The 11,329-nt window shown below is 37.9% G+C and overlaps 1 protein-coding gene across 1 annotated transcript in view; it reads left to right on the forward strand.

The window, feature by feature from the left end:
- PDE1A (phosphodiesterase 1A) overlaps window positions 1–11,329 on the forward strand; it is a 160,762-nt gene that overhangs the window by 102,852 nt on the left and 46,581 nt on the right. The gene's annotated exons all lie outside the window — the stretch shown is intronic.

Below are 11,329 nucleotides of genomic sequence, written 5' to 3' on the forward strand. Positions count from 1 at the left end.
TAAGTTTCTTTCATATGAATTGCTCTATGGATAAAAGTAATTGCTATAGCATAGAGCAATAACAATTAGTACACTGAGTAAAGCAGTAAGAAAACCATCTGAGTACAGATTACGTTTATTAACTAAGTCCCAGAAGGAAGTTGAATGCTTTACAGGGTATAATAGTTCCTGAGATTTGGCTTATAAGATAGAAAATGTAATGATGCCTGGTTTCCAAGGTACAAAGTATTGCAGGCTTAGGACAAAAGGTTCAGTACAGAGTTTCTGCAACTCACATGAACATACCTGTGCTTTCTATTTTTAGCCCATGCTTGAACCCTGAATTTTGTCCTGATGAATTTACTGACCCATCGCTTACATATCCAAGCAGAAGACCTCAGCTTCAACCAGCTACCCAAAACTGTCTGTGATATTCTCTTCTTCCCCACCTTTCTGGTAGACAGACTTCAATATCAGCTGAGAGAAAGCCCTCTTAAATATCTCCACAGTCAGATTAGGAATAGCAGCTAACAGACAGTTGGTTAGGTGCATCCTTCTAACGCATCTTTTCACTATGATGTGCATCCTATTAAACAGCATAATAAAATGGTCTCACCAATGATGCCACACCTATTGCAGAAGGACTTTCTGCAATTCTTCACAGCTACAGAGATGAAAAAAGCAAAAAGAAAAATCAAAACTAAGGTCAAAAAAGAGATCCAAGTACGAGGTATCTCCCAGAGCATGTTCAATAATGTAGCCAAGGATCAAGGAAGAGCCTGGCCTGTTGCACAGCTCTGGAGAACCATCTGCGCTACTTAAAAATTAAGTCTCAGGCATTAGTCTAGGAAAACCACTTTTCTCTTTATAAGCCTGGGGTTTTCCAGTGACCAGTTCCAATTTCTTACAGTAGGAGATACCCTTTTTTTTTCCTGTGTATTGTTGCTTCATTTGATGGAAAGCCTGTACCATTCTATGAAGTTGTGTGTGCACATAGAAGTACATGCAAATGTGTAAGCTGACAGCAACTTAAATCTTTATGTATAGTGCAACAATCAGGTGGAAACGGGCTGTAGAATTCCAACCCTTTAGCAGAGTATGAAGTATTTGTCTCAGGTCCTCTTACTTTCCTTTCGTCTGCTGCTCTGTTTCTCTACACTATAGCCTTTTATCTGAGAATAAGATAGCGTTTTTTTAAACTGTGTACACATACTTATATTCATACATGCATTTTCTAAAACTATATGCAGTTGGGTTGGGGAAAAGGCAGAGAAATAACACAACAGGTTTTATTTCTGAATTTCTGAGAGTAGACTCCTTAGAAACAGGAATAGACAGTAGGGATAACCTTCCAAAATTATGAAAAATTGGTTTGGGGCAATGATTGTCAATATCCTATATAAAAGGTTCCGAGCTGATGGGAAGTTGGAAAGCACAGAGAAATCAGATATACGTAAGTGCTGCTTTCCTATGAGCTTAATTATCTGTGGCCCCATGTCAATTAATAAGCTTGTTTAACAAGCTGGTTTTAGGACTGCTGTGTCTCTCAGTGCTGAATAATAATAAGCTGCACTAAACACTTCCTTGAAAGAGATCTAGGGCTTTGGTAGCTGAAGCAGAGGTTCACTGTCTGCTGAAAATAATCAGTGAAACTCTCACAGTTCCAGCCCCTCAGCGGATCTCTGTGGAAGAAGTTCAAACTTACTCACTAGGTGTCATAAATAATACTGACAAATCTTGCAGAATTTTCTCCATTAGTACCCGCCACTTGGCTCAAGGTAGTGGAAGAAGGATATTTAGAGTCAAACAGGAAATAAATACAGCCTGATAATTCAGTCATGACAGCTGTTCCGTTCCTTGTAAACACAGTTCTTTATTCGTGCTAGCTGAGAAGAAAATAAGTCAAATAAAATCTAGATGGAAATTACAAGATTAAAAAAATACATTTGTATTCCAAAGCCAAATAAAACAAAAAAATTAAAGTTCTTGTGGAGAACAGTTTTAAGTTGTTCTGGATAAAATCAGAATATTTTATTCTAATTATGGTCCTATTACATTTTTAAAATGCTGTAATATTTTACAAAATATAGTTGATTTCAGAAGGATATTTATCTGTCCAGTTTTAATTCCACACATGGTTTGTAGTTTGTTTTAGGTTGTGTAATGCCCTTTTAAAAGACTTTAACCTCTTGACAGCTTTTGACTTGGAAGAGACTGTGTTTCAGTAATGTATGAAGTAGATCTGTTGTATATATCTGGCAATTGCTTTGAGCATCTTTGATTCAACAATACAAAATAACAAATACAGGTTATTGCTACATTCATGAAGCAAAAGGAAATTTCATTAAGGGTAAGTGGTGTTCTAACAATATATGTTCGCATGAGAGCTCTGGAAATAGTGAAGGTATTTCGATGATATTATAATGGTAAACACAGTCCTTCTTGAGAAAAAGCTTATTTAAAAAAAAATACATTCTGATACATATAATGTTAGCTAAAAAGGAGGTCATTAAACCCAAACTTTGTGACTGCTGTTGGACACCTTGCACCATACTGAATTTCCAGTGCACTACTCCAGTATTTCTGTGGCTTCTGGACTTAAGGCAGGGACAAACATATCTTCAAATTGTGGACAAAAAGGAAATAGTTTAAACAGTGATCATGTCACTTGTAAGAGAAGATGTTCCGTTGCTTCATCCCACCATCATGTCCGCATGACCGTTAAGGTGCGCCACAAGAAGAATTTGTGATAGGAACATGCCTGTGTATAACTTGTCTCATGGAGTCTAAGGAAGAAGAAAGGAGCAAATTCTTCACTAGATGCTGGTGCTCACAGAGCTGCATGTCATGGAAGTGTGAATGGAGCTTAGCAACAGCCTGACAACTAAATGAAATATGCCCGTTTCCAGGAGATCCTGGGGTGAGGAATGGTCAGCATAGCCTGTTCTTGGGCAGCTTTCAGTCCGCAGCTTTGGTTATGTCTGCAAGCTGTAGAAGGCTCTTCCCTGGTGTTTTGAAGTTTTTCGGTACTGCAACAGAAGCTGAGTCCATGGCAGCTGCTCCATCTTAAGCTAGTAATTAATATATCAAAAAATAATGAATTGGGATATTTATTTGATATTCCTGCGCTTTCTTTCACTTTTTTTCTAGCCATCAGTATAGGTTTAGCAGCTTCACTATATTTTAAATCTGAATTAAAGTCAGTGAAGGCTCCATCTTTTATGTTTCTTTTATTATTTCATTTTCACAAGCCATATTTTAGTATCAGTGTTGCAAGGCTCTAAGCTCTACATCAGCTGCTGCTGAGCATCTCACAGCAGGAGTCTGTTGCTTGACATTACAGGACCGTTTGCATTCCGTTCCCACCCCGCACGTAGCATACAACATCTAGCTGACTTTGTGAATCACATAGTTCTTTAATGTAAGGCTCTGTTATGGAAGAAATTGTGCTAATTCAGACACTGTTATCCAGTGAGAGTAACCAGCAAATACAGTCACACTGGCAAATCTCTTTGCAGGTACAAGGGTTGAGAAATTTAAATAATCTTACATCAAAGAGATGTAGATATTTGTTAAAATTTTTTAAATCATATATTCCCAATCTCTCTACCTGAAAAGACAGCTTAATTTGTTCATTTATACATGAAGGTAACTGTTTCATTCACAGAACAGTGGGGCATTCAGTCAATGATGTAATTTATTTTGAAGGATCTAGACAATATTTCTCCTCAAAATTAGCTTTTTTTGAAAAAATCTCTGAGTATTAAAAAACATAATCCACCTAATGACACAAGGATAAAACAAGTGGATCTACATGATTCTTCTCTGAGCTGACATAGTTGATAGAGCAGCTTGGTGGGCACCTGGTGTCCAGTCAAGGCCAACCCATCACAGGAGAGATTGGAAGTGGCAATTATTGAAGTATGAAGTTAAATCATAATCTTGACTATTCAGTCAAGTTTGCTATGAGTGTGTATTGCTGTCCTCCATAGCCAACCCAAAGCCTCAAGTTGCTTTGTCAGCAACTAATATACCATTTGAAGAAAAGCATTCAGTTCATCCATTAAGGGAATCTACAAATGATACTTCCATAAAAGCTGCTGTTGAGAAAAAGCTTACTGTGTTGAGATTAATTCAGTATATCCCACCCTTATAAAAGCTTAAAATAAGCCCTTAAAGTCTTTTGTACTAAGCCAAAGGTTTTTCTGAGAGGGAAGCTTACAACAGCATCAAAGTTATATAAAAAAATACACTTAAAATCACTGAAAATCTGTCAAATTCTGACTAGAACTCTTCAGTTCAGTTAGGATATTTAATAAATGGCCTGCATCCCTTTTCTAAGTTTATTGAATTTTTGTATCTCAAAGTTATTGCTGTTAATTTATGAGTCATGCCCTGAGATAGTCCCTGCCCTATAGAGCTTCCAGAATACCACATTAAAGCAATTGAATTAAAAAAAAAGAAAAGTACATTAACTCACAGCTATACACCTGAAAAATGATATTTTTTAATCATGAATATCCTGACCTGAATCTTAAGATTGTTGATGGGCTTTGGTATGTACATCTGTATTTCTGAATAGGCAGTACATAACAAGAAGTGAATGTTGCCAGTAATGATTGTCCTTATTCCATTTCTTATCTGCTGTTGTAATAACCATATTTCATCCAGAGTCTCTGCCATTTATTGTAATTAATTCGTAGTTCTTCATATGAGGACAATTCTTCTGAGAATGTGCTAAATTTTAAGAGTACAACCTGTTGGTAAAGTCATCATTTCCTTTAGAAAGACCTATATGTACTAAAAATGCACCTCAATTTTTTTTTTCAATTTGTTTATCCTCAGTGGGAATCAAGAGAATCTTCCAGCAGATGTTAGTGGAAATTGTAGTGACTATAAAGGATGTAAATATTGATTGAATATATTGATTCATGCTCATTCAGGAAGATAGCGAGACACAGAACACAAATAATTGATAAAAATGTGAATTGGGTATTTGGACTATAAATTCTTTGCCCTCTGCATTCTAGTCCTAGAAGTGGACTTTATTCAGTTCAATCTTAAGGGGTTGATCATTAGCTTAATTAATTCTCTAAACAGTAAAGAGCTAATACCTCCTTCTCAATCCCTCCTCTGGAAATCTTTCATCACCTCTGTTAGGCAGCATGACTGATCAGCTCTGATGGATTTTTTTCCCCATAGCCATTATCTAATTTTTCTTTTTCATTTTCTTTTCTTTCTTCTCCTCCATAGTACATCTGATATATTCCTAAGTGAAGAGGAATATACTTCTCACTAGTCCATTACTATATTTAAAATTCAGATTAAATGAAAAGGGAGCTAGAAATTATCACTACTTGAATTTTGAAACAGTTATTCTTGGCAAAAAAATGCAGTACTGTGACAAGCCTATCAGATTATTAGTTACTATGGCTGCAATATTAATTGATTGCTAAGTTGAAATGCCATGGGCCATATGTTACTTACTGCCACAACTGTCAATGGGAGTTCCATTAAATAACCCAGGCCTCCACCTCTCCTTCCCATGCGCATCTCTTCCTCGTATTACTTAATAGGCTAATGATATATGAGCAAAAGAAGTGTATGTAACCCTGAAATTCTGACTTTGTGTTGAAAAAAATTACTTTCTGTGGCACGTTGTGTTAGAGGTTTTTGTTTTGTTTATTAGCATTTTTAGGTGTTGCTTAGCTTTAGGGAAGAGAAAATCAAAGTGTGTGCTTTGGTATATTAACATTTATTTAATTCAACAAGGATATTGTAGTTCATGCCTCCCAGTTGAATGGGATTGATATCAGTAGAGTTTTACTTTAAGGCTGACTTTGTGGAACAACTGTGTAGCTTTAAAACTGAAAGTAAATGCCTGCCATCTCTGGTCTTCAGGGTGGTTGATTTGGAGGATGAGGCTATGAATCTTGCAGTCACTCCACTCCAAATATTTTCTAAAAGTCAGAGGTTCTAGCCTTGTGTTTGATAGCTATGGTCACTTGTTATTTTGCTCATTAATTTATCCAGTGGCATTTTTGAACCTATGTGAAAGTTTACATATTGCAAAATGTTGCAATACTATATTACAATTCACAAATCACATTTTACAATTTAAAATTAAAAATTATATCGCAAAATCTTGCAAAAATCCCTGAAATATTTGACAGGAAGTTTGGTGGTTTAACTATGTTTGCCTTTGGTTTGACCCTGTCTTCTGATACTATCTCACCTTTCCCCCTCTTTTTTTTTTTTTTTTTTATCCAAAGGTATCCTGAATAATCACGTATAATAATAATTTACCTACTCGCCTGTGATTCATAAAGTGGCAGGTTAGAGCAAGAAGTCTACATAACAGTAGAATTACAGAATGCAGAATTTATAAATATATTTTCCATCTAGGCAAAAACCGAACACCCATAATTTCCTATTGATTCGCTGGTTTTACTGAAGCTTTTGAAAGTTGTCAGTTCTAAGCAGCTATGAATTAAAATAGCAGTAATATAAACACTCAGGAATAAAGATGTTCTGGATATACATTTCAGACTGTTATGTTTTTTCCCAGTAAATATTACCAATGTTGCACTCGATAATTTATTCAAAGAAATGATGATGTTATAATGCTCAGTGATTGCATCAGAGTGACGTTACAATACATCTGCTCAGAGAGTCAACCTTTGTTGCAGTTAAGTTCTGAGCAACAGAAGTAGTAAGAGCAAGGACAGGCACGCAGGGGCTCTGTGATTTGCTTGATGCACTCACTGCAGTGATGTACATCAGTAGACTAGGGGCCAGCAAACAAGCTGCAAAATGGTTCGACGTAAAAAGAACAAGATCCATGTAAAAAAACATGGTGGCAGCCGATCAAAAACCGGTTCTCGGATTAAAAAGAAAATTTCAGCTGCTACTGTAATGTAAGTGCTGAAGTACTGTTAGTACTTCTGGATAATGTGTACAAGTTCTGCTGAAGATTCCTTTTGTTACATTTAGTAAAAATTACATGTGTGGGTATATATATGCAGATGCAGATGACACCAATCTGGATGTAAGTGTCCATCTGCTCGAGGGGAGGAGGGCTCTGCAGAGGGACCTGGACAGGCTGGATCGATGGGCTGAGGCCGACTGTATGACGTTCAACAAGGCCAAGTGCCGGGTCCTGCACTTGGGTCACAACAACCCCATGCAACGCTACAGGCTTGGGGATGAGTGGCTGGAAAGCTGCTTGATGGAAAAAGACCTGGGGGTACTGTTTGACAGCTGGCTGAATATGAGCCAGCAGTGTGCCCAGGTGGCCAAGAAGGCCAATGGCATCCTGGCTTGTATAAGGAATAGTGTGGCCAGCAGGAGTAGGGAAGGGATTGTGCCCTTGTACTCGGCACTGGTGAGGCTGCACCTCGAATACCATGTTCATTTTTGGGCCCCTCACTACAAGAAAGACATAGCATTGGTGGAACGTGTCCAGAGGAGAGCAAGGCTTATGAGGAGCAGCTGAGGGAACAGGGGTTGTTTAGCCTGGAAAAAAGGAGGCGGAGGGGAGACCTTATCACCCTCTACAACTACCTGAAAGGAGGCTGTAGCGAGGTGGGTGTTGGTCTCTTCCTGGTAATGGGCGATAGGATGAGGGGAAATGGCCTCAAATTGCACCAGGGGAGGTTTAGATTGGATATTAGGAAAAATTTTTTCACTGAAAGGGTTGTTAAGCATTGGAATGGGCTGCCTAGGGAAGTGGTCGAGTCCCCATCTCTGGAGGTATTTAAAAGACAGTCAGACGAGGTGCCTAAGCATGGTCATGGTTTAGTGGTGGGATGGCAGGGTTAGGTTAATGGTTGCACTTCATGGTCTTAAAGGTCTTTTCCAACCTAAACAACTCTATGATTCTATATGTGCATTTTGTAAATAGTAAAATTACTGATAAAAACAATTTGATGTTTTTAGGTCTGAACATATGAATTTGCTTTATTCAGGTTATTTTAAAGAAGAGTTTTCACAATCAGCGAGTAAAAGGTGAACAATTAGATGTATTTCACAGAATCCACAATATTTTTTATGTATACATATATATGCACACCCATGAAAATATAATGAAAATAATATCTTTTATAATCAAGGTATAAAGAGATGAATAAAAGTTGACAAAAGTTACACACTATGAAATAAGTTGAATATTGGATTCTAAGAATTTGTGATAATTAAGCGTAGTTTGTATGGTGCAATACATAGCCTAATTTATTTCCCTTCCTAAACAAAATTACCATCAAATTCTATATCCATCTAACCATCCATTTGTTCAGATGCGTAGACCCGTCTATGAGCCCTGTCCCTGTAATTACAGAAGAATGGCAGTCATTAGTGAATTTATCCATTTCTAGCAATGCATAGGCCATGAGTAATTTTCCCCAATATAAATCTTATTCTTCAAAAGGTCAGGAAAGTGTAGAAAATAGACAGCTACAAGATGAATGACTAGCCGCTGTTTCCTCTCCTTAAACGTTGTTTCAGTTAGGCTTCTGAAAGAAACTAGTTCTTTCTGAGAAGTTACTAAGGTTATGTGTTGAGGGATCTGTTTACAAAGGATTGTGTTTACAACATAATTTTGCAGTTGCTTTCCTGGTTATTTTAAGTGGGAACCAGAGGCACCAAAACTCTCTCTCTCCCACAGCAGGCTGTTCGGTCACCTCTCATCAGAGAGCAATGGTCTCATGAAAATTACTGGTTAAATGGATGCTTTTTTCCAAATACTGTTTACTCTGTTCTGTCTTCATAAACTAACTCCTATTACTGTCATTTACAGACTGAACAGTCCTCCTATTTTACAGAAGAATATACAGGTGAATTTACAGGATTAGAGAAACTGCAGTGGGTCTTGCTAGCCTTAATTTGTGCTCCAGTGGCTCATATCTACAGAGCTCAGGGCTTGGTCCCAAATTCAGGTCTGCATCAGACTATAGCAGACTGATGTAGAGCTCTGCTTCATGCTGCACAGGTGATGTCGAATATCCCTGCTGTGTGCTCTGAGGCAGCTTAATGCTGCCCATGGCCCTTTTATCACTGGAATAATTTCAGTTCATTTGAGTAACAGTTGGAATAGTTACAAAAATGTGGTTTAGGGATTATAAAGTTTATTCCTGATTATACTACAAATACATCAAATGTCAAATATTCCTCAGAAATATAAACGTACTGATCTCTCCAGGGATATTTAATAACAGTGTTAGACTAGTAGGGATTTAAGTGGACTATAACGTAGTTTTTAATTTAGGGAATAAAATCAATTTATAGCCTCTGACCTATGGCCGTTCTCAGCCTTGGTTCAGTTTTGCAAGATAATTTGTCCAAATCCTCTCCTCTACACAGGTCCTGCTCCTCCAAAATAAATTACTGGCTTTGGGCTTATGTCCCACTGTCAGAAAATCTCATAATTCTTGTCCATTCTGCTCCTCTTGCACTCTGTGCTAAAGAGCCTTCCTAGTCTGGTAATTCTATGTCCCTATTTTATGGATTTTTTTTAACACCCACTTGAAAAGTCTCACAAAATATGCTGCCAGCCATATAAGCTGCTGAAACAGAACTGAGCAGATGAGCACAAAGATACTACGCTCACTGTTCACAAATAATTTATATGACACTTCTGGCATAGTGCTTCCTACTAGGCATCTTCCTACAATCCCTGAAATAGTATTAGATTTACATGGGGATTCCTTTGAACTCTACTGTATTCAGGCTTTTCTTCATCATCCATGTTGCTGTTCCATTCCTCTATGTGCCAGAGAAGATCTTGGTTAGTCAAGGATTTGAAAACATTGGAGAAACAGAAAAAGGAGAACGTGTGAAAGAGCCACTGAATAAATATGAGGAGTGCACAGATAAGGTGAAGAATCAACAATTATGCTAAGAGTAGAAAGAAAAGACACCGGCAGAGGAGACAACATGAAAATGGAAAAGTGATAATTTTCCTCTCCCAAACACCCACCTGCAAATGCTGTTAACTAAATTCCCATCAAATACATTTCCCAGGAATCCTGTTCACTCAGGAGAAGAGACACAAGTTTAAATGGATTGTCTGATAAGAAAATGGCACTCAGAAATGCTTTGTCCATCATTGCTTTGTGTCTAATTCATGCAGACTTGAGCAGTTTCTGAAAGACATCACCAGAGAAATAGATCTATGTAATCAAATTATGCTTGCAATTCGATTGGTACCACTTTTAATGAAACATTTTTGAAGGGCAGCATGCTTTACCTATATTCAAGTCATCCTAACTCTGGGCTTTCTTGCATAATTGCCTGAAGGAAAACTTGTTATCTAGCTCACTAAATAAGGGATTTGGTTCTTGGAAAACTCCAACAGACTGAGTGATATGGGCAAATAACAGCAAGAAAAACATTGTGTTCCTACATCTGGTAGGTTTATAGAAGTGTAGAATTGAATGTAAGTGTTGAGTCTGTTTTAAGAGAATATTTAATTACATGTTTTTTCTAAATAAACTGATGTCCTCCAACTCAGTTCTGTTGAAGTGAAGTTTCTTTTTAATTTTTAATTTACTTTTTCTATTTTATACATAGCTTTTCTAACTTTTTGAACAACTAAGAACTGTGGAAGCTGGTTTGTAATCCAATCTTATAAAACATCTTTACTGCTACGATTTTTTTACCCTACCTTCAATAGGAATACAGATCTCCACACAAAAGGAGTTAATTCTCTTTAATACTTTTATTGCACTGGAATAATATGATGAACATGTATATGGGGTGTTCATTGAAATGCATTCTCCTTAGCATTGCTATGTAGTACAATTTACTTTGCATGTAAGCATCAAAATATTTTTTGTACCATTTTGGAGGACAGATCAGATGGACCACTGGTGTTCTCAGTTGTAGCAGCAACCTTTCTTTCTATAGGTGTTCATGTCAGGATTTTGTAACTCGTTGATTACACTTCAGTCCACCAAAGCTGTGGTGTTGTTGTAGAAAAGTCTTCACTTCCTTTTACTTGAATGTCTTCCATTTGAGTATCTGTTACCTACTGGAACGTGAGCGGAGGGAGAGAGGGAAGATATCTGCTGTGCCCAGCCCCCCAGTGGTCTTGGTATGTCTACCAGAGAAGATGTCTGGTGGATGAAAAGCTGGACATGAGCCGGCAATGTGTGCTGGCAGCCCAGAAGGCCAACCGTACTCTGGGCTGCATCGGGAGAAGCGTGGCCAGCAGGCCGAGGGAGGTGATTCTGCCCCTCTACTCTGCTCTGGTGAGGCCTCACCTGGAGTACTGCGTCCAGCTCTGGAGCCCTCAGCACAAGAAGGACATGGAAGTGTTGGAGTGGGTCCAGAGGGCGGGCAAAAAAATGATCCG

This window comes from Egretta garzetta, unplaced genomic scaffold, assembly GCF_000687185.1.
Source record: "Egretta garzetta isolate BGI_Z169 unplaced genomic scaffold, ASM68718v1 scaffold539, whole genome shotgun sequence".
Taxonomy (NCBI): Eukaryota; Metazoa; Chordata; class Aves; order Pelecaniformes; family Ardeidae; genus Egretta; species Egretta garzetta.